At 40.2% G+C, this 24,102-nt stretch overlaps 1 long non-coding RNA gene across 1 annotated transcript; it reads right to left on the reverse strand.

The window, feature by feature from the left end:
- Positions 1-8,988: 8,988 nt before the first annotated feature.
- LOC125644915 (uncharacterized) lies at positions 8,989-17,566 on the reverse strand. The gene is made up of 3 exons (XR_007359147.2): positions 17,367-17,566; positions 12,926-13,229; positions 8,989-10,009 (listed from the first exon to the last, which is right to left on the reverse strand). It is a non-coding gene; the product is annotated as an uncharacterized LOC125644915 (long non-coding RNA).
- Between the last annotated feature and the right edge of the window lie 6,536 nt (positions 17,567-24,102).

Below are 24,102 nucleotides of genomic sequence, written 5' to 3' on the forward strand. Positions count from 1 at the left end.
AGATTAGAATTCTGGAGTTCTTGGCTCTGACTCCCATGATACCCTTAGACCCTGCTATGCCTATTTAGCTCACTCTAGATTTAAATTGTGAGTCTTATTTATTTGTAGTGGAATCATACTATTTCTTGCTCTGATTCTTAAAGGAACAAGCAGTTACTCTTGAGCATCCTGGAGAAATACCCCTTAAGAAAAAAGAGTAATGGGATTTTAGCGATTTATTGAACTCCGAAAGGTATTTGGTAAAAATCTAGGTACAGACAGGACTGAATGAAAATACCAAGAGGGCAATAAAATTCTAGAACTGGAAGAGATCTGTAATGGGTCATCTAGCCCATATTCTTTCATTGTGTGTGACTACATTATTCCTCAATAGATGGATGTCGTCTGTAGTTGTAAAAGCTTCTAATCAAAGCAATTCCATAACCTCGCTGAGAAACCTATTGCAGTGCCTATCTGTTTTGAGTACCAAAAGAGTAAGTAAGTAAAAATTTCTAACATTTTTTCCAAAGTGCTATATGTCTGTTACTTTTTTAGTCCACATGAACTAACAATTAACCTTTCGTTACCACCTTTCAATTCTAGAGACCTATAACTTTGCAAATATAGCCCAGAACGTTACTTCTCTTGTAGCTCCTGGCAAAGCTGCCAAAGAAAAAACTTGAATGAAATTTTGGTATTGACTGCAGTGAGACCAAGATTTGGCCTGTAGAGGCTACTACCCTTACCACTGGAATAGAAATACTATGGAAAAAAATAACCATTTTTAGAAATAAATTTTAATTCCTAATTTGGCATTTAATTTAAAAAAAATCAGTACCTTTTACAAGCTTCCAGGAATAGTTCTTTGTAGTGGCAAATTAACCACTTAATTTGCGCCGGTGAGGTAACTGAGTAGCTCATTGACTGAATATTTTGTCACTTAATGGACTCCTGGAAAATTTAGGTCTGAGGCCTATGGTCAAAGGATGTAGTAGTCTCTCCACAATATGTTCAGTTAAACCCAGTTGCTCTTGTTCTAACTTAGTTTGAGACTCATTTACAATTGCATCAAATGTGATATACATCATTTTCACCATAATATTAGTTTTAAGCCATTTCATTTTTTGTGTTTTTTAATCCTTGTTTTTCTTCCTGCATTTGAAAGACAAGACTCATTTATAGACGGTATTAATAAAATGGCAGCATCCGGCTTCTTCCAGACTCTTTGAGCATTTGTGCTGGCAGCATTTGACTTGCCTTAGAGCAGTCGTTTGTTTAGGCTGCTGATGACTGCCCAGGCCACCACGGCAATCTGGATCCCAGGCTTCTTTTTTAAATTTAATATTTATTATGGATTTTTAAAATTAAGTCACACAGAATGCAAAAATAAATCCACTGTGAATCAATTGAGCAACAGACGGTGAAAAGACTCACAAAGAAAGACAAGGAGTCAGAATGCCCCTATCAGAGGGTGGCCTTGCCTGGCGCTCCCGCCTATGCCTGTCATGTCACAGATGGCCATGTGTACCTCAGTTTCCCCATTCAAAGTCCCTAGTAACTCCGCTTCAGGCTTAATTTCTATAATTTATAATACCCTCCTTGGGCTGGTTTCTTACATAGTTCAAATAGTCCATAACAGTCCCAAACACAGTCCACATCTCATCCCAGTGCAAGCAGTCATTAAAACTCAAGACATCTCATACCTCAGTGCCTCACATGCCACATGCTGATGCCTTTTGGCCACACACTGATGTTCTGTCAATCCTCTCCTGTCCTTGTACTAGGGCAGCAACCCCAGCCCTTCCAGCTGGAGTGAAACCCTGCTCCTCCCATCAGGAGCCCCGCACAGCCTATCTGCTGGAAGCATCCTACGCTCTCCCAGACCCTCTCACAGTTCTTTAGGCTCCAGCTCTTCAGCCCTGGAGATGTCAGTGGGTAAGTCCCTCTGCAGCTCCCCTGCCTTCAGCCCTCTCCAATCCTTGGGGTCCTACTCTCTGGCTAAAAGCCAGCAGGTATCTCCTGCTGCTGCTGCTGCTCCTTCTGCCTTCAGTCCTCTGGCCCTGGCTTGGGGACACCAGCCAGAAAACCCCTTTTGCTATTCTACCTTCAGCCTTTTTGCAGGTGGAAAGTCTCTGGAAGCTCTTACCTGCCCTTTCTTGACTGATTTGGAGTCCCAGGGGCTGTCTGATACCCTGTCCCTCCCTCCCGATCCTTTATACTCTTGCCTGCCCTCTTAATTGGCTGGCAGCACTTGCTCTGACACTGGGGGGACTGCACCTACTTCACTCACAGGGGCCAGCCATCTGTGACAGTCCTCTATGTATAAAGCCCTTGTGTAGGGTACAGAAAACTCCATGAGTTTTTACTTCTTGAGCCTTCATCAAATTGTCCTGTTAGAATACAGGTGGTTGCCTCTGACTGAACTACTAGAGGGTTAACTTCTCCCAGTCCCCCACCTTATCCCATAATTCCCCCAAGGTTTGTGAGGATTTCAAGGACTCTTTATAAAACAGAGACCTCTGTGCCCCTATACTGCCTCCCCAAACATGTCTTTGTCCGTAGGACAGTATGGCTCTTTGCCTGCTATAGTCCAAGTCCCACTTATGGAAAGGAGAATATGATCTGTGTTGGCCCAAACAATCTGAGACAAACTGATTGCATAAGCATTATTTTCAGAGGGGATGCCCCGAAGGGTGAAAGCGGTGTCAGTGCTACCCAGAGATTCAATGTGGCCCTTCAATTTTATCACCTCTTATAATAAGATATGTCTCGAAGGAACAGTCAAGTCTTTGGTAACAATTAGGCACTTCGCTCTGGAGATGCAATTTCTGTTCACTTACATGGCTCTAAGACTTGAACTAAAGGTTCTCAAGGGCAGAACCTTACTCAGTTGTGACCAATACTGAGCGTAATTGCTTTAATTAAGGGCAAGTCTAGAGTAGGTGGGCAATGGTATTCATTAGTGCAAGATTAAAGTTAGTTCTCTAGGCTGAGACCACTTCAGAACTGAAAAGATTCAGCGTCTATAGTAAGCATGACAACTTCAAGAGAATCCTTCACTACTAGTGTACCAAACATTTATGGTTCAGGTTAAGATAAACTACATAATTTGATCAAAAGTCCATAAATTTGGAGGCTGGATATTGTAGGTCAGGATTGCATTTTTATTTATATTTTGTCTATATGGCACCTCAGAGGCGTGCATGGCATATTATTGCATCTAAAATCAGGGGTGTGCACAGAGAACTCCAAAGAGTTTACATGGGCATTCAATACATTTTGGTGACTGCTTCTTTTTTTTTTCTTTTCTTCTGATCACTTGAGACTATTTCTCATCTTTGACAGAGCTAGAACCAGCTCCCACAGAAATCTATGGGAGTTTGATTGAGCTCAGAGGCTCTGATTAAGCAAGATACTGAAACATATGTCTAGCTTTAAGCATGTGTGTGGTCCCGCTGAAGAGCATGGAACTACTTATGTTCTTAGTTAGGCACCTGCTAAAATAATTTGTTAATGTGGTGCTATAAAGAGTAAGCAGATGCCAGACTTAGACCTGGCCTTTATTAGAAAGTAAAATAAGTTCTTCCTTGGACATGCTGTGTGGTGTAGTAGAGTATGGAGACTCCAGTGTCAACAGGTTTGATTCCCATTCCCCACAAAGCCAGCAGGACTATTGTAATTGACTGCAGTGTCTGTTTATCTAAATTTTTAATATGGTGCTCTGTACCCTGGCATCTGAGAATTTATGAGAGCAGAATCAAGTTTATAATTCTATTGGCTTTCCCTTTCCTTACAGAGACCACTAGCATTTAATTCCAGGTGATCTGTACTACAACTTGTATATCATACACCAAAATCATTTGGATTTTTTGGTAGCGTATAGCTTAAATCCAAATCAGGATATTGCTTTACAAACCTGGTGCTTGCCTATAAGAATCTCGTTTATTTATACGCTTTCTATCACTCTGATTTGGATCAGCTGACCTGCTGTGCTTTATAAAAAGAAACAGAACACCAAGTGTATTTTTTTCTGTCATTCATAATGCTTAATGGGGGAGGCTTTTCACCAACCATCTTCAGTTAATTTCAGTGAAGGAACTTGCCTGCCCCTACATATGAACTAAACTTCATAACTAAATGATTATGCAGAGGGCCTAGGACAGGGACTGAACATAGAGCTTCAACTGCAAGCAACCCATCATATGAGTCATCAGAGAACCACTACAATTCTTTCTCGGCATGAGTCATCCTAGTGATATAATTTGAGATATGGAAGCTCAATGCACCCTGTGATTCTTGCCCCCAGATCTATTGCTCCCCTCTAAACCTTAGAAACCTCCATCTGGCCACTGATTATTCCAAAGAAAGTTTGAGATAACCTCATTTACCTCAGTGAGAAGAAAAGCAGCATGTTTTGCCGCAGTATGTAACGAAGTTCCGGTCCCAAGTGACCAGGTTGGAGGGGCAAACCAGTGTTGTAGGACTTTTCCATTCCATAGTGGAGACTGAGCTAACAGACAGTTTTTAAGGATTGTCATTGCTAGCTGATCTCTAGCACAATTTCCCTGACTGACCCACTATGAACAAGAATATTTATTTTTTCTGAGATTTAAACTAGCCAACTGTGCAAAAGGCAAACCTTTATTTTCCCTTCCTTAATCTCCCCCAAAATCTACAGTTCAACTTTAAAACATGGCATGGATCTCAGAACTGCCCTTACCGGTTAGGGAAGCACTGCTAGGTTCATGGTAAGAATGGTGTTTGATCACAGTTACTATTATTGCAATTTGAACATTTATAGCTCAGTGGTTTGAGCATTGGTCTGCTAAACCCAGGGTTGTGAATTCAATCCTTGAGGGGGCCATTTAGGGATCTGGGGCAAAAATTGGGGATTGGTCCTGCTTTGAGCAGGGGGTTGGATTAGATGACCTCCTGAGGTCCCTTCCAGCCCTGACATTCTATGATTTAATCATCCTCTCTTTCCTTAGCAGAGCAGTAAATTTGATCTTCAAAAACTGTTGATATTGAGGGAATCAGAAGATATAGAAAGTGTCTTTTTAAAATTGGAATGGTGTAATGGGAAGGAGGAAATGCAATCAAATATGCCATGCTTAAAAACAAAGGCTTGAAAAACAAATCATGGAGAGAAGAGGAGGAAGATCCCATTTATCTTCCATGGTTTTTCTCCTTCAGTGAATGAGATATAAAACAACCATAAAAATAGCTGATTTAATTCTCTACTTTTATTCTCTGGATGTTCTAACCACTGCAGGATGTGATGTAAAATGCTGAATGCTGCGTGCTCTGAATTCAAACAAGCTACTGGGAGTATTTATGGTGTTGCTTATTTTGATCCACCAAGTGGAGACAGAAAACAAAGCACTGAAAAACCTGAAGTGTCCAACAGTCTTTTGGCTTATGAGATAGTGAACAGACATATACGTGGCAGAAAATTCTTTGAGGCCTCAGGGGGGCTGAGGGGAAGTTGGTTTAGAGCAGAGAGTGGGAGCTAATACTTGAAATTCTGTTCCTGTAGGTGTGTATAATTTGATATATAACTTTTGGCAAGTCACTCAATCTATCTGTCATGGTTTATCAATCTGTACAAGGAATGTATCTGTCTCAAGGGGCGGGGGAAGTAGACTGAGCCTAAACTGATTAACATTTATAAAGCATTTTCAGAGCATTGCACTGAAGACCCTCCAACAGTGTAACTTCAAGCGGAAGGTAGTATTAGCTGTGTACAAGTTATATTTGTGTTTCTCAAATTAATCAACTGAATGCATCAGATGAAGTGAGCTGTAGCTCACGAAAGCTTATGCTCAGACAAATTTGTTAGTCTCTAAGGTGCCGTAAGTACTCCTTTTCTTTTTTCCAAATTAATAGCATTACTGTGAGTTTAAAAGGGGAGATGATATTGCTTTCGTATTTTCAACATTCGTGGGAAGCAGGAGGAGAATAGGCTGTACTTTAACAACACTTGGCTACAGTTCAATTGGAGAGGAAGCACATTTACTTCTGCTGCTTATAAAGGTTTACAGCTGATTTGCTGTGAACTACTCACTGAACAGTAGGAAAAAATCTTATATTCAAGTTCATTTGCACTGTCTGTGCTTTCGATGCAAATAAAAAGCAGCTAAGTGCATGGAGCTATTGATAATTATGAATAATAGTATTTTCCTTTCAGTGATTAGTCTTGAAGTGCTTTGCAAAGGGGCAATTCTCCCAAAAAAGATCTGGGCATTGTGCTAGGCACTGTGCATACATACAGTAAATGAAAGTCCCTTGTATTCTAAATATTACAAGACAGACAAAGCGTGGGAGAAAGAAAGTATTATTTCCATTTTACACTGGGAACTGAGGCACAGAAAGATAAAGTGACTTGCCCGAGTTCATACAGGAAATCTGTAGCAGTACCAAGAACTGAACCCAAATCTCCAGAGACCCCATCTACTGCTTTAACCATAAGGCTCTCCAGTGGTAGTAGAGCATGTTGTAACCATCTATAAAAGAAAACTGTAAATATGGAATTTCTCCAAATTTTCAGTTAATTTACTATTTGGCTGAGATCATACATGAGAAATTGTACTTCAAAAGGTGATCTTCTTTAGAAAGTTATAAACGCCTGAAAATGGGTGTTTACAATTAAAGTGACTCTTTTTGCTATAACTGCTAGTGCATTGCTACACCACAGTGTAGAATATTATTTTGTTAAAAATTCAAAAGACAATCTCTCTTAACAAAAGACAGCCCTGAGCAAGATGAGGAATAGTGACTGGGAAGTTAAGACACAGGAGACATAAGCCATCAAGGAGAGAACAGATTTTCACACATGTTCATCTGCCATTAAACTGCGTTCACAAACCTCCTGCCCTATGTTAACAGTCTCATGGTTCCAGTAGACCTTAGCTGCTGTTGTAGGCTGGGTTGGGTCGAGGTTGTGAATCCTCACTCTGCCATGTAACAGAGTCACATTTGTAACCCTGACCTAGATCAGGTGATGGGGGCCAGGAACTAAAGAGCAGGATTTGTCCAGCTCTTCTTGTGTTAAACCTTTAGTACAATGCTGAGTAATGGTTTCTTTGGTGCTGGTCAGATTTTCCTCCTCACGGAAGGAGATGGCAATCTGTCAGAATCTCCACATGTTCACTAGTTTCTTTTATCCTCCAGGAAGGAGCAGGCTCAGTGTCACAAGTGGTGGCTTTGATTGTGAATACTTCCATAAGTACTTTGTGAGGACTTAATTCTTGGGGGGGGGGGGAAAGATGGTGTGCCTGGTTCCATGGTCCAGTTATCATTCTTGGGGCTCCAATAGACTATCCTGGATGCATGTGAAATTCCAAGGAGAGGTCCTGTTGTTGAATCAAGGCAGTCTGGGTTTACAAAGGAATTTATGGTCAGGACAAGTTCTGTGGAGTGTCTTTTCTTCCACTATTATAGTGGAGGAGTAGGCTCTCTGTCTTTTCAAAGAACTGGCATAGGTATGAAGAAATTCATTGTGTCGCAATCTCTATAGCAGACCACATTTGCAGCAAGCAATGCCAAGATTAATTATTTTTTCCCAAAATAGTTGCTGTGCATTTGAGTTTGGGGGCCAGGATTAGATGTAAGCAGATGTAATTGTTGTTATCTCTACTCTGCACGTACAAATCTTTCTTCTCCTAAGCATGATACAAACTTGGAACAAAGTGGGTGTGTCAATAGTGTGGAAACATATTCAGGATGCAAGCTGGTTTGCATATGCAGCATCTCCTTTGCATTTGTTATCAGTCTACTTCCTCTTGAACTGAATTAGGCCAAGACTCTATGCAAGACTCTTTAAATTCTGTGCCCAGAAAATAGATTTCTGTATTAGAAGAAGCAGAGTGAGCTATTATGTTACACTCTGTTCATATAAAAAGAATAAAGGTTGCGAAGCTGTGTCTGCATTAGAATCAGTTCTAATCAACCATGACTGCTTTGTTATGTGAAAAAAATAGTTTTCATTTTATAGCAGTTTGTTTTTGTTATATTACCCCAAATAGTACCTTTCATCACCAACGTGCCTTGTGGGAACATTCTCATTTGTAAACAAATTGGTAATCCTATAATTGCAGCAACTGGAAAAATGGGTGCACAGTGTGTTGGAATAATATCCCAGTGGACTGTTATCATCGGCTAGATCCTCCATCATGTCCAGACCATTTAATATCAGGAAACCAGCTATATCTAAGCAATAGGCGATGATACTGTGCAGTATTGCTGATTTAATATCCACCTGGGGGTGGGGGGAGCAGTGCAAGCTGACATTAATCAACGGTATCAACACTGGCCCAAATATGAAATCACAATTACCCCTTTCTTACCCTGCACCCCCAAAAAGACACACACTTCAGTACTTCTGATGATTGACTAACTAGTCAATTTAATTTTATATGGAAAGTCTCAGGCAGGATAACTAAATCCTAGATGTCTTGAATAAATACACAATTAAATGCTTATAGCATGGTGGAAGGAGGTCCTGAATGGAAGTGAAGGACTCAGGGTCCTATCTAGGCAAGAGGAAGATAGCCCTGAGCTACATTTGGAACCTGGACCACCAAAGGGAAGGCAAGGGAAAGGTAACATACGCAATCAAGAGGAGTGGAGAGGTGCACATGCTGGACTCAGATTAGGCATTCAAATAAACACGTTTGTAATCAACTTACATTTCTCTGTACTTTTGTTTCCATTTGATTCCCACAGTATGCAATGGAGTTGTCTCCTTCCCTTATATCTACAGTGCCACATCATCAATTGGTGTAAATTGATGTAGCTGTTGTCAGACGTCACCGATGTGGTGCTCTGCTCTGTTCAATGTTGATAACAGTCGGCTGCGTGCATGTGTGTTTCCTCTGTGTGCTGCCCCAGCTCTGCAGGTCGCCGACACAGTAGACCCCGAGAAAACCCCCAATGACCACAGACTCCGATAAAGTATGAAGGCACCTGGCCAGGTTTATTGCCAAATGAAACACAGTCTCTAGCTGCCTGGATCAGATGTCTACAGTTCTGCTAGTACATATGTGCTCTCTGACAATGGACCAGCTCAGTCAGTGGCGGGATTCTCCACTGCCCCCAGGCCAGACAAAGACAGCTCCTCAGGGGTGCATTCTTATACACAGGTACAAACAAGTTACACATCACTCCTGATGTATTGAGGTACAACCCCTCTATGTAGTAAGGTGCTGCCTCTCACCTTGCACATGTTGGTTTGAACAAAACAACTCTATCCATCATATTACCCATTTGCCCCTGTCTTTAGGATGGGTCGACCTGTTCTTTGTTATCTTTGTGTAATGTACAAGTATCGGAGTGTTTTGCTATCATCCTGGCATATGTTTATATCTCTTGTGTCCAGTTCCTTTTAAGTATGTGTATTTTTGCAACATCAGCTCTTTCTTTGCCAGCTTCTGTGAGCAGAGCCTGCCTCTGGCTCACAGCTTAACTTCGATTTATGTTAACAAAGCCATTACTTTACTTGACCATTACTTTAGTTCAGGCCTTAGGCCTCATACCGGGCCTCTGATATAAGGGTTTATGTTTCAGGGCCTCATCTTACCACAAAGTCTATGGAGATACACCAACTTGCACCATCTGATTCCAGCCCACAATGATTGCCATTAAAAAAATCAACATTTGCCAACAGTTACTTTTTTTACATATACTTTGACTAGGAGTGTGATTTCTTAATGACTTCTACTGTACTTGAAAGGAGTTCCAACCTGTAACATAGTCCTAATAACTGCTCCATACAAGCCCAACAGTCTTTTCCTTGCTTTTTATTTGTCTCAGAGTTTCTTGTTGGTGACTTTTTTTCCATATGATAATCGCAGTAAGATACCTTGTAAAAATTGTTGTTATTTTATGCACTCTCCTGAGGGCAAAAATCCTAGAATAATTGTAGTAGACTAAACAGGAGACCAGAATATCAGCTGAGAAATTGAGGTTCCAACCTGATGCAAATCTACACACTGAATACTTGATTAATTCCAGGAACAGCAGGACATGCGACCTATGTTTGGGAAACACAAATCAGACATTTAACTGGCCTTTTTCATTTCTGTATAGATACTAAGAAATAAAAGGTAGCTATCTGTGTCCCTCATGGGCATATGAACTGGTGGGGGCGTTGAGTAGCTGCTGCGTTCTTTGAGTAGTGTCCCTAAGGGTACTCCACTTCAGAGGCATGTGAGTCTCTCGAGCTCCTGATCGGAGATTTTTTCCACTAACCGTGCCTGTTTGACCTGCCCATGCTCCCTATGCTTCCTCGTGCTGGACAGTGAGGCCATAAGGGATGTGCTGGCGAACCGCCCTCAGTTTTTTCTCTACTGCTTCAGCCTGAGATGGAGCTCTAGAGTGTCCACCTTGAGCATGTCTCAGCTGTTTTGTATTCTTATAGTTAGTTAGTATCGTTAGTTGTTAGTAGTAGTTATAATTAATTAGTGAGAGGATAGTATGTTTTCTCCTTGGGGAGCCTTGTCTTTCTGGCAAAGCACACCTGGCTTGTTAGGCTTAAAACATTGCCTTTCCTGCTGAGAGGCTTTACCTCTTAGCAACGGCCACTCTAAGTGTGTCCATTGTTTGGGGGAGTCCCACGTCTCCCAGAAGTGAAGTTTCTGCCTAGCCCTCAAGTCAAGTGCAAGAAAAAATAGAGATGAAGCTCAGACTGTTAATGATGAAGTCCTCACTTCGACCAGAGTCTGAGTCAGGTCAGGAGACTGCCCCCTTATACATCTGTCTCCAGACAGATCCAACACCCCTTCCACCTTGGCACAAGCTTCCCCTAAGAAGGGGAGGTCATTGTAGGCTTCTGAGAGGGCTCCTAAAAAGAGTACGGACTCTCATCTGAAGGAGCCTGTTTAAAAATACATAAATAAAAAGCCCTGCTCCCCTGCAAGATCTATGTTCTCTGTAGACTCAACTTCTTGGTTCCATACCACTGAGTTGAAGGACTTCTCGTGCAGTACCAGCAGAGCTGGAAAGCCCCAGAGCTTGAGGGAGAGACATGTCTATTACAGTGCTTCAGTACCCTTTATAAGGGACAAGGAAAGCAAGGATAAGTCTTGTACCATCAAGCTCATTCCCGCTGTCGGCACTTACCCATTTGGAACCGAGCAAGTAACTGTTCCAGAGTCCATCACCACCTACATTGGTACACATCAGTGGTACTGTCAGCTTCAGCCACCATATTCTCAGCTACCATATCAGTACCGATTCCCAACTCGGTACTGCAAGAGTTTGGATATGTGAGGGACCTGTCCACAATGGATGAGCTGGAATCCCAGTGCTCATGGGTACCGAGCATCTTTTTGTACTGAGACCTTGGTCTCCAGACTGCTGTCTTTCCCCAGTACCACAGAACTCTCCACCCTTTTCTATGTGGGCTCCTCCACTGGATGATGATGAGGAGGATGAAACGGACTTCCAGTTAGTCTTATCTGTTTCAGTCCATGGCTTCTTTGATAGTCACAGGGAAGATCGCAACTGTTTTACTTAAAGTATTTCCTTGTACCAAAGAAGTATGGATGGTGGAGACAGATTTTAGATCTAAGACTTCTGATGCTTTACCAACTTCTTTAGGAGTTCAGAATGGTGATTTTGGCAGCTATAATTCCTTCACGGGGGAGGGGCATTGTTTTTGGTCCCTCAACCTACAAGATGCCTATTTCCATATACTGATTCACCCTTTTCACAGGAAATACCTAAGATTCACTATAGACCAGGAATATTTCTAATACTGAGTGCTTCTCTTTGGTCTCTCCTCTGCCCCAAGAGTGTTCTCCAAGGTCCTGGCGGTAGTGGCTGCATACCTCCAACAGGAGGCAATCATGGTCTTCCCATACCTTGATGACTGGCTACTCAAGGGCCATTCTTAAGAAGCAGTTCTACCTTTCCCGCAGGTGGCCCGTGCTCTGTTCCAGGAGTTAGGCCTTCAGCTAAATGTAAGGAAATCCATGTTAACCCTGTAACAGGATACAGCTTCTTTGGACTTGTTGACAAGTACAGCCTGCCTTCCCTTTGACAGATTCATAACCTTGTCAGGTTTGGCATGGATAATTCAGAGGAATCCTCAGACCACTATAAGGAACTGTCTTCAGCTCCTGGCACACATGGGAACATGTAGTTTTGTGACCAATCACACAAGACTATGCCTCCACTGCTGTCAATTTGGCTAAGAATGACCTATTTTCCAATCAGAGACACTTTGAACACACAGATTGAACTTGAGCTTCCTGAATTGGTGGAAAGATCAACTCAGTGTGTGAGCAGGCATTCCCTTCTGTCATCCAGCTCCATCACTATCTTTAAGAATAGACTAATTACTGTTGGGATAAGGAGCTTATCTCAATGCTCTCATGACTCAGGGCAGATGGACAATTCAGGAAACCAATCTCATCAACATGTTGGTGTTCAGGGCTGCCAGAATTGACTACTTCCATTTTTTGCCCCTCATCGGGGCAAATCAATCAGGGTCATGATGGACAGTTGTCCTGTATGTTGTATATCAACAAGTAGAGAGGAGCTGAAGCCATGAAGCTATGGAACTAATGCATAGCCTGTCCGATCCAAATTTCAGCTGTGTACCTCCTACACATTCAGAACACCACACCCGGTGTCCATAAGACACTTCTCATAGGACTACAAGTGGGAGCTAGACTCTCAAGTCCTCCACATCATACTCCAAAGATGGGGTCTTCTGGAGGTGGATATCGTCTCCATCTCCAGGAACAAGAACTGCCCTTTTTTTCTGCTCAAGAGGGGGTCTGGGTAGCACTCTTTGGGCAATGCCTTTCTTCTGTCCTGGAAGAAGGGTCTGCTCTATGCATTTCCTCCAACTCTACTGATACAGAGGATGACGAACAAAATCAGATGGGACAGGGGTATCCTTATAATATCAACATGGCTTAGACAAGCTGGGTACCCTTACCTGCTTCATCTAGGCATCTATCGGCTGCTCAAGTTGCTGTATACTCCTTATCTCATCTCATAGGATGGGTGTCATGTGCTTCACCCCAAAATAGAAATTCTCCATCTCTGTGTGGTTCCTCAATGGTTCATGGAGTTAGACTCCTCCTGCTCTGAGGAAGAGAATTTGAGTTATTGAATAGCAGGAAGAGATTAAGCCGTACTACTTACCTGCAGAAATGAAGGGATTCTGCCAGTGGTGCTGTCATTGCTGCTTACTGCCTGGATCTGTGCCTCTTTCAGTCATCTTGGATTATCTGATGGATCTGAAGAAATCGGGATTATCCATTAGCTCAGTTAAGGTCCATGTGGCCACAATATCAACCTTTCATCCAGCTATAGAGGGGTTTCCATATTTTCCCAGCCTGTATCATCTAAGTTTATTAAGGGTTTGTGGAATCTCTGCCAGACTAGAGTCTGAGACCTCATAATTAGTTTATGAAACATCCAGTCAAATCTATGGCAACCTGTTCTCTTCTCCATTTATCTATGAAGATGGCCTTTTTAGTAGCCATCATGTCAGCCTGTAGAGTTGGGGAGATTGGTGCTTTGATGGCAGATCCACCCCCCTTTAGAAGATTATTCAAGGATCAGGTTTCTTTAGGTCTATACCCTAACTTCTTATTTAAGACTCTTTCGAAGTTCCACCTTAATCAAACTATTCAACTACCAGTGTTTTTCCCAAAGCCACAACTCTCTGCAGGAGTCCCATTTTCATACCTTTGATCTTAGAATGGCGCTGGCCTTCTACTTTGATAGGACCAAGTAATTTTGAAGCTCACCCAGGCTATTCATCTCCTTTGCAGACAGATCCTGGGGATCCATGATTTCTGCCCAGAGACTACTGATATGGATATCTGGATGTATTGTGACCTATTGAGACCTCAGGCATTGAATGTATTGAGACCTCAGGCATTCATCCTTCTCAAAGGGTGATAGCACATTCTACCAGGTCACAAGCAACACCCACAGCATTGTTTAAGAACATACCAGTGTCTAAGACACTGCTAGAAGAAGAAGTTTACTCATCCTGTGCAGTAACTGCAGTCTTTGAGATGTGAGTCCCTATGGGTGCTCTACTAGCCACGCTTCCTTCCCCTCTGCTTCAGACTGTTCTCTGTGGAGATGTTGTTTGGGTGGAGAAGGAACTGAGGGTGTTTCACTTGTACATCTCTATATTGCCTTGGTATTCATCACGAGGAAATATAGGGTTCATGTGAGGGCCAAACACTCACTGCTAGTGGAAAACTCTCTGACTGAAGGCTCAAGAGGCTTATGTGCACCTGGAAGTGGAGCACCCATAGAGAGAGAGACGTCTCAAAGAACTTTTAATTACTGCACAAGGTGAGTAACATTGTCTTTGGGTGGGATGGTGGTTCCCAGGTCTGTATGTGGAGGTGGGAGGAGAGAGTGGGGCTCCAGACTCCATGTTATAGTGTTAAAGAACAGTCTTCTGTTACGTAGGTTAGGTGAGATAAGGAAGTTTCTGGTCTACAGGTAAAGGCTGAGAAGGAGATGTAGGGGCAGAGTTACAAAACTTAACTTGAAAAATCTTAATAACATTCAATCTTGTGTGTTTTTGCAATACAATTTATTTCTGAGTAAATTACAGGAGATATCTTTTTTACTGGTGCCTAAAGCACGACTTGAAAGGCTATTCACATGCAAAGATGCTGTTCATTTTAATTGCACTATGCACTTTAAACTCAAACTTAACATTTCCCAGTGACTGTAGTATCTGTATGTTAAACTAAAGCAAAATCTTACGTATTTATTTGGTTTCTTACCAGTGTGGCAAATAAAATATATGCTCTTATTGACAGACTGCCTTTGAATTAGAATTTCAGCATATAAACCTAAAGAGAATGCTTATCTCTGTCTCTAAAGCCCTGACTTTGGCACATGCTCAACTTTACACACATCAGTAGTTCCTTTGACTTCAATAAGAGTACTCACTCGTGTAAATATAAGCACGTGCAAAAGTGTGTGCAGGACCAGGGCCTAAATACCCTTCGCAGACCATTAAAAATACAGTCCAGTGAAGACAAAAACAGCAGTAGCAAAGCAACAACCGCTATGCACCCAAAATGTGCTTTGAGACCTGTAGAAGACACAGTCCCTGTCCCAAAGAGCATATTGGTCTACAAAGAAACATGAAGCATGGTAAGGGAATACAAGAAAAACATGGTGGAAGAGCAGTGAGGAAGGGAGAACGAGGATTGGAACAAGAGGAACACGTTACCTAGGGTCAGATTGTGATATTTCTGCTATTGTTTAATAGTACTTTAACCCTTGAGTGGACATAGTGACCACTCCCATTAGTGGGACTGTTTGGGGAGTACTTGCCAATGTGAGTAAGGATATCACAATCTGGCCTTTAGAAAATTATGCATGCAAACCTTTTTATTTTAACTCTTTGTATCGTAATTTAGTCTCCCATTTGGCACCGAAAAGCTCCATGGCCATCCTTTTGAAAGAATGTTGTTACAAGGTAGAATTTGACAATGGCAATGCAACTAATAATAGTAATAAAAAAGTAAATAATATATTCTACCCTCTGCTTGTTGTTCTGAATATTAAGATATGCTTGTGAGGCTGTGTAAGATGAAGGTCTCACTGGACATGTTAGGGCATAAATAACTTTTTTACTTCTTATTATTTTTAATTTAACAGCCATTTGAACTTTACTTAACCGCTTTCACCTGGCTGTTCCTTGGGGAAATGAAATATATTTACTGTAGCTTAAGTGTAGCAGACTTAAGTTAGGTACACAATAAGCTAATGATCTCTTGAGGAAACCACTGTTATTATAAGAAGCTTACAAACAGAATGACGTTAAATAGTCACATAGACCCCAGATATTTATGACCTGCAGTGAGACCTTCTGACATTAAGAACCTACTGTTTTTTTTAATCTGACGCTTCATTAATCCAGGGCTGACTGTGACTCTTGGTGTTTAAAACATCCTATGTTTCTAATATATATGATCTCTTTTCTTCTTGTAGTCAAAAAGGCAGCATTCATTTTCTCTCTAATATATTATCTATCTATCTTGCTAGTTAGCTATCCACAAGAGATCTCTAGTTCAAGTATTTGTAGCTGTCAGGCCAGCTGACAGGCATAGGTATAGGCTATTTTAGTTTGTTTACTTTTAATTTTCAGTTCAAAACTAGGACTGGTTTATGATACCCTTATTCAAGCTTAGTGGCAATATACCCTTCAAACAGTCTCATTTACTTTAATGGCGAAAGGCACTATTCCACATCACTTAAGGGTAAGCACCTGATCCTTAGAAAATTTAATAGTCAGTAGAGACTAGCGACTACATCACATAATGCTATGTATGCGTGTGTGTGTGTGTGTGTGTGTATTTTTTTTTATATATTATATATTTTATATATAATATATATATAACCATTGACTTCATTGGAGTTTTGAACAAGTGCATGTTTACAGTCGTCAGCTCCTTCTTTTATTCTCCAGTGTTGAAACCCACCTCCAATCCAGAGTTGGGGCGAAGAACTGGAACCATATAGGGCTTCCTGCATAAGACCTCCTGGGTCCACATGTCAGTTCCCCAGCATTAACGATCAAGGGGATTATTCCATATTTCACATCTTAAATAACCCTATTTTGAAAGTGTTATAAAGATCCAGCAGTCTTTATCCCTGTAATACTGAAGGTGAGCAAAGAATACCATATTGTTGACTTTTTTTATTCTGAATAAACACTGATTCAGATCAATGTTAGAGGATTCATGGCCAGATCACCCTTGAACAGCCCCTAAGCGAAAAGCCTTCCACACTTAGGTGAATTTCACCTACTGTGTAGAGCTGTGCTCTAGGAAAGTCCCTTCAATGTAAAAGATAGTGTTCTGACTATAGCTAACATAATGATAACATAAATATAATACAAATAAATACAATAAAAACGAGAGCATGCTGGCAGTTAAGAATCAAATAACAATAAACTAAAAAACTGAATATTGATAAAACCCAACAATTATAAGGGGCCATATGTCATGATATAGTTTTTATAGCAGAACAAATAATACAGATAATGAAAGAGGCACTGTTTACTGTTTACCTTCAAGGAGCCAAATGAGCAATGTGATATCCATATTTGCTCTTCTCTTTTCCTCCCACAAAAAAGAAAGAGAAACCCTAACCATCATTTTGTCTTCCATCCTAACATTCCTCCCACCCAGACTTAGATGAATTCTAATTGTACATTATATATGCATCATATAGGGCAGGGGAAAACGGTACAAAGGTAAAAGTTTGTGAAAAATTTCCACAGTATCCTTCTTGCTCTTCCTCTCCCACACCCCATCCCTCCGGCAAAAAAAAAAAAAAAAAAAAATTCCAAATGCTTTGTAAAAATCAGACTTGATTTTGCTCACCTCTTTTCCATGATGACTGTAGCTCTGGATATTCTTAATAAAAGCATAGTTAGGCAAAGTCTAGCTAGCTAACTGAAGTCTTTGAAGTATTAATACATTGAGTTACATTTGTTAAGGCAATAAAAGCTTTATACTGTGTTCTGAAATACTGGAATTCAATTCACGTAGTTTATCAAGCTCTATTTTTATTTTGTCTTAAGTTTGATGTTATCAAGGTTGTTCGTGTTCCAAAATTGGATGAGTTTTAGCAGTAGTTAGCAGTTGGTAATAGGAGTCAAGAAGAGAGATTTTTAACACATTCAGAATGTTTAATTTCCCCTCCATCTGATGATAATAATTTAACATGTAAAAAAATAACACAAAATTATGTGGATTTAAAAAAGCCTCCCACACACCTTATGGAATTCAAATACTGTGTGGGACTGGAACCACGAGTATGTTCAGTAAGCATGATCTCCAGAAGAATATTTTCATTTAAGAAAAAATGTTAAATTAAAAATTAATGGTAGTCGATTTAGTCAAACACTCTGCTTTCCTAACATTCAGATTATACTCATTAGGATACCACATCATTTAAATTAAACAAAAAATTTTGCTGAGGGTGAAAACTGTAAAACTAAATATTTGTTTATTCATTGTGAATTTCCATAGTAGGAACACAGTAACATAGTAAATTCTAGAGTGAAAAGGAGCAAGGGAGACTATTTTTAGTGCATTCTTTTTGAATATTCCCTTAATTGAGACTTTTAAGTCTAGAAAAAGTATTGAACTGCAGGAAGTGATACATAATCTCATAAAGACTGCAAATTTTCATTGTGCTGCAGAGAGCTGGTTTAGCTCCTGATTCAGAAATAGACTTGGCACCACACAACCAAGATATCTAGTGTGCTTTACACATTCACATAAGAGACTGATGCAGACGACATACCATAGATAAATGTGGGGAATCCTAACCCCATCACCATCCAATAAATAAGAAACTCTGTACTTGCACTATATCAATCTGAGCCATTTTTAGGAACCTATTTGAGACTCATATACTCAATGTGTGTTAGGTATTTTTAAAAAGGAAAAAAATGATAGAAACTTCCATCTTATAAGTGTATACTATGTTAATTATTATTATGAGCTGGGTAAAACCTTGTTATGTGCTGGGTTAAAACCCTGTTGAGTTTGATAAGTATGAAAGCCCCAACAAAGACAAAAGGTGTGTGTACTTGCTGAGGAGCTTTTGGGGCTGAGTATTGTTTTCGGTAAGTATGTGGGGGAATGTGAGAGAACACACACATACTGACAAGACAAGAACAGAGAGGCAAAGGCAAGAAAAGGGCAACCAGCAACCTGTAAGCACAGGGTGACCCTGGAAAAAGCTAGAGAGGAGTGGGGGTTTTTTGGGTCTGGTGTTGGCTAAAGGGCTTAATGTGCTGGTAAACTAAGAGACTGCTCCTTTTTGTTCTTGGGTCCTTCTCAGAGACACAGGACTTTGTACATTCCTTGTAAATAGCAAGACTGCATCAAAGAGATAACTGACTACAACCAAGTTCTACTTGTATTAGCAATTTAACTCTCTCTAGTCTCCCTTGCCCGGGGGGGAAGAAGGAACAAAAAAGAATAAAAGTATGGATAACTATTCCCCTTAAGATGCCTCATGGGGGTTTAAATTAAGAATGCCAAAGGAATATTGGGGTAGTTGCTACTGCCCATTATTGTTGTTGTAATAATCTCTACCTTTTCCCCCATCATATTTTAAATACAAAGCATGAAACAGCTGTAATGCCTACTTAAAAGGGCTTTGTTTCACAAGAAAAAAAAAGTGAAATAGAGGAATAGGGCCCTCAGTCCCAACAATCAAACCTTCCTGCAAATCTGGAAAGAGGCCAGCAATACAGGCCATGGGAAGCATTTGAAAGATGGAGACAACTGCACCTGACTATTTGTCTGCATTGTTTAGACTGTGTTCTTTGTCTTCACTGTCACTGCTGCCCCATTTGCACCCACTAAACTGTTTTTGGTGCCTCCCTTGGGTACTGTAACAGGGTGGCTTGGTCCATGGCATGGACAACCTGTGGCTAAGCCAACCCTGATTAAGAGGGTGAGTCATATCTGGTATGAATCAAGTATTCGTAGGATCAAAAGGATAGGAAGTTGAGTGGTGGGGACGGGGTTGGTGGGGGAGAACAGAAATTGCTAGGAGTGAGCAGGCTGCAGAAGAGTCCTGGGATTTGGGAGGTAAGACTCCAGCCAGGAAGGTGCTGGGAGCAGCCTGCTAATGCAGGAGAGACTCTGATCAGGCCACGGAAAGATTGCACAAGCTTCCAGGCAGGGAAGCCTGGGAGTAAGAAGAATAATGTCTGCTTGTGGGACTTTGAATTTTATGTTGAGTTATTTTCTGTGAATCAACCCAGATCCCAAAGAGGGGCGTTTTGACCTTAGAAAAAGTATGTGGAGTCTGTAAGAAGCCCTTTGAGGGAGAAATTATTAACAAAGAACTGCAGAGGCCTCCCCTGGCTGTGAGGGGGTGCATGGGAGGTGGCCAACTGTGCTACATCTACAAAGACACTCCAGAATTTGGCCTTTTGGTAAGTAGAGTTTTGCTTATGCTAACATAGGCTTTCAGAGGTTTTGGTTCATTCTGAAACATATTGCTCCTAGAAAAGTGAAAGAGAAATCTTTTCTATTCTAGGATGTTACAGTCAGTAGCAACATATGGAATGACATAGGAGAGAGGAAAAAAGATGCACATACTAATCTGAATTGTAGCTAGATATGCACTTCTCCCTCTACAGCCCCTTTGTGTTGCTCATAGAATATATTAAGTAATTATACTACCAAGAAATTTATCAATGGCTCATTTTTATACTATGCGTCTACTGATGGTTTTCATTCATAAATCTGGTATACGTTTTTATGAGATGGCACTAATTGAAGCACTGAAAAGTTACCAGGGATATTGTCAGCATACTTAGCCAAACATGTTCCTTCCTGTAGAAGGTAAATCGTGTGCTGCCGGGCACAGGAAAATACAGTAATAAAAAAAAGTTTATACAAAAGGCAGCCTCAGAAACACTGCATTGAATTTATCTTCCTTAGACTTACGATGGTTGATAGTGTCTTAACACATATAGCATATACAGTATTAGTAGATCACTTAAGAATGGTTTATACATTCCTTTTTTCTTTCTGCTACAAAAGGAAATCTTCTAGATAAGATTCTTTCATTACACTCTTATCCCCCTCCAGAATGGATGGTTTAAGAGATATGAAATGAAAGAGTCTTTGACCTTTATGGTCCAAATTTTACCCTAAATCGCACCCTTGCAATTGAAGTGATTAACTGAAATGATACAGGGCCTGATCCAAAGTTCACCGAAGTCAGATGCAATCTTTCTATTGACTTCAGTGGGCTTTGGATCGGACCCAAAGTGCATGGAGTTAGATGGGTTGCATGGTTGTTACATGGGGCCCAATTGGTTCCTTGCCATAACTTAAAATTAGGGTGTTGGTATTTGCCCTTCCCTCACAAATTGTCTTACTCATTGGTTCTCATCCCTGTTACAACAAATTATGACTGGTGAGTAAACTAGGGATGAGAAGTGAGAACAAATTTTGCAGGATCCAATGCCAATTACAGCCTGAAACCTACTAGACCAAAGATGAGACATTCCTCTGAAATTGTGAAGGAAAGCATCATGTGCTACTATTATGGATTTTAACCTGGGTGATTTAGAAGTGCGTGAGGCTATGTCTCATTCTCAGCTTAGTCCAGCAGACTTGATATTGCAATGAATTTCTCTGAACCCTCACAGTTCTGCTTTCATCAGTGATACAGATATGATGCTTTAGAAGCATCTGATCTGGGAGAAAGGTCGTGGTCACTTGATCCAAGAACTAAGCGAAACTGTGAGCAAGAGGGACAAGCTGTGTGGAATGGTCCTGAAGTATTTTATTCCTATCAGGGTCTCCATGTGGAAAATGGGTGACTGGCTAGTAAGCAAAGACCTGCATGTAAGCTGTTTACTGATTTTTGTGTTCTTTTTAAAGATATGTTTTCTCTAATGCTTTTAGCCTGTATACCTGTATAAGTAGTACTTTGCTTTGTGACAGCTGGCTGGTCACTGGTTAACCCAGTCATTGCCCCTGAGATGACAGGATTACAGGTGTTGAAGTGAAGTAAGACCTGCTGAGATAATCACCATGAACTATAGGAGTCTGCAGCTAAGTTCCTGGTTTGGAGAGATTGGCTTGCGGGATCTTGCACTGACAAAATTATGGCCCTGAAAGTGTTAGAGGTGCAGTTACTTTGGGAACTGTGACATTCAGTTTTTATTGTAAAAAATAAAATCCTTGTATTAGTCCTTTCTCTGAAAAGAATGTAGAGGAGAAAATGAAAACATTCATGCCAAAAAATCTTAAAACAAACTCTAATAGTTTATTAGAAGAACAAAACTCTAATACTTGATTAGAAGACATTAAATACAGTCTGCCTACCAATATAACATACTCACTCGTAAACAACTGGATTAATAAGTACATTAATAAGTAAATGTTGTGGTCTTGAAAAGTTCTGGACTGACAGCACTGGAGATTGAAGTCCTGTTTATCCCCAAAATATTAATATTAATTATATCAACATTTCTGACACTTCAAATTAGTATATTATGTAAAAGACTAAAATATTTCTTCTTCAAATGATATTTACAACACAACATGACAAAGTCATATACAACAGAAAATAAAAGAAACATTAGCAAAATAATGTTGTATCCCAGTGTGTAGTGGTAACATTCTCTTAACCTTAAACATAGGCTTGTATGAGTTGTCAAGTAACCACCTCAAAGTACATTAATCTTGACTAAAGATCGAATAAACATTAACTAAATAACAAGCCCCTGTCCATTTTTCTGGTTTATTCCTTACATTCCATAAAAGTCTGACTTCATTACCTCACTGGCTTTTCCTCTAGTTACTAAGAGCTGTTGTGAAATGGGCATCAAGTTAATGCTGAATAAGAGCTCTGTGTAAGCCTGAAATCATGTCTTTCTCAAACAGAAGTTGGTCCAATAAAAAATATTATCTCCTCCACCTTGTCTCTCTAATGTAATCCTGGTATATGTCATGTAAAGAAAGTCTGTCCATTATAATGATGTACAACCCTGCTAGGAAGCTATCTGGCCCCTAAGGACTGGATGTTTCATTTCAAGAATCAGGGCATCTCACATTTTCCTGTTTAAATTAAATTGCTAGAGATTTTTGTAATAGCTCATAAGCAGGATTTCAGGTTACAAACCCAGAAGCTAACTTGTAGGATCTATTGGCTTCAGCGGTGAAAAGTCATTGATTTCTCATGTATTTTTGAATACTCTTCCAGCAGTGTACACAACCCCACCAAACATGCTTAACCGAACCACAAAAACTAGAAGTGCAGACAGAGAGTAGGACTCTCTAGCTCAGGTGCAACTGTGCTTGGAATATGGCATTCAGTTCTTGGCACCAAATTATCAACAAAATATTGACATATTGGGAAGGAGTTCAGAAAAGAGCAACAAAAATAATCAGTGGGCTGAAGGGATTAATTTATGACCCAGTATTAAAAGAGCTAAACAAGTGTGTAGTCTTTCTGAAAGACAACAAAGGGGCATAACAATCTACAAGTATTTGAAGAACCTGTAGAGCCAGGGTTCCCTCTTGGGAACCATCTTGTGTGCATTTGCTTTGAGGATCAGCTTCCAAAAATGGTGACAAATTCAGGATGCTAAACAAGAGTGCAAAACAGTTAGTGTGAGGATAAAACTGGAGAGCAAGGAAGACTTGCAGGAAGGCTCCCCCATCCCCCACAAAATACACAGTTCAGAACTCCCATAATAACAAAGCTATCATTCAAGAAATGAATGCCTCATCCCTGGAGGTGTGTGTGACATAAGAACATCCTCCTCTGCCAGCTTGGGACATGAGGGACTGATCTCAATTCAGAGATCAGCAGTGCAATAAAAGCAAAATAGCTCAAGAGCAAAGATTACATGCTATTGTATGAGGTAAAAGCTATTTGAGAGCATCATATTTCTACTTGAGTCAAATTTCTGTATGTGGACCCTTTAATATGGGTCTATGTAATACCAAAACAACTGGCTTTGGTATTAACATTTTAAAACACTATCTGTTTCAAGCTCCTGGTTACATGGGTTTCAGATATACCCATACAAATATACTTTTGGATAAAAATTAAAATATTCTACAAGGTTTCAGCCAGGGAGAGATTATTTTGACAATTCAAAGTTGTCCATATAAATATATTTTTTACTTAAACTGCTAAAAAGGAAATACTGGCTTTTAGAAACTATCTTTATTTTTAGAACAGAAATTGACTTTGTTTCTTATAATGATATTCTACAGGCCAGAAATCCATAATGTGCTCAAGGCCACTTTGAGATGGCTATTTTAAATTAAACACTTAAGTTATTAATGTTTTGAAAATTGGCTTCTGTTCCCAATAAATTATTTTTACAGTATTTTAAATATGCCTATTTGTAATGAATATTCCTTCTTTATGGTAGACAAATATAGTACATTGTGAGGTATTAAGGGAAAGATTTAAGTAACTGTTCTAATCAGTAAATAGGGCGTCTCCCCAAATATGTTACAGGTACTGACCACCACTCAGGATTATGACCACAATGAATACTTTAAAAACTATTTGAAATACAGCACATGTCTACATGTATTTAAATCACAGGCCATG

The sequence above is a fragment of the Caretta caretta genome, chromosome 11 (genome assembly GCF_965140235.1).
Source record: "Caretta caretta isolate rCarCar2 chromosome 11, rCarCar1.hap1, whole genome shotgun sequence".
In the NCBI taxonomy this organism is placed as follows: Eukaryota; Metazoa; Chordata; order Testudines; family Cheloniidae; genus Caretta; species Caretta caretta.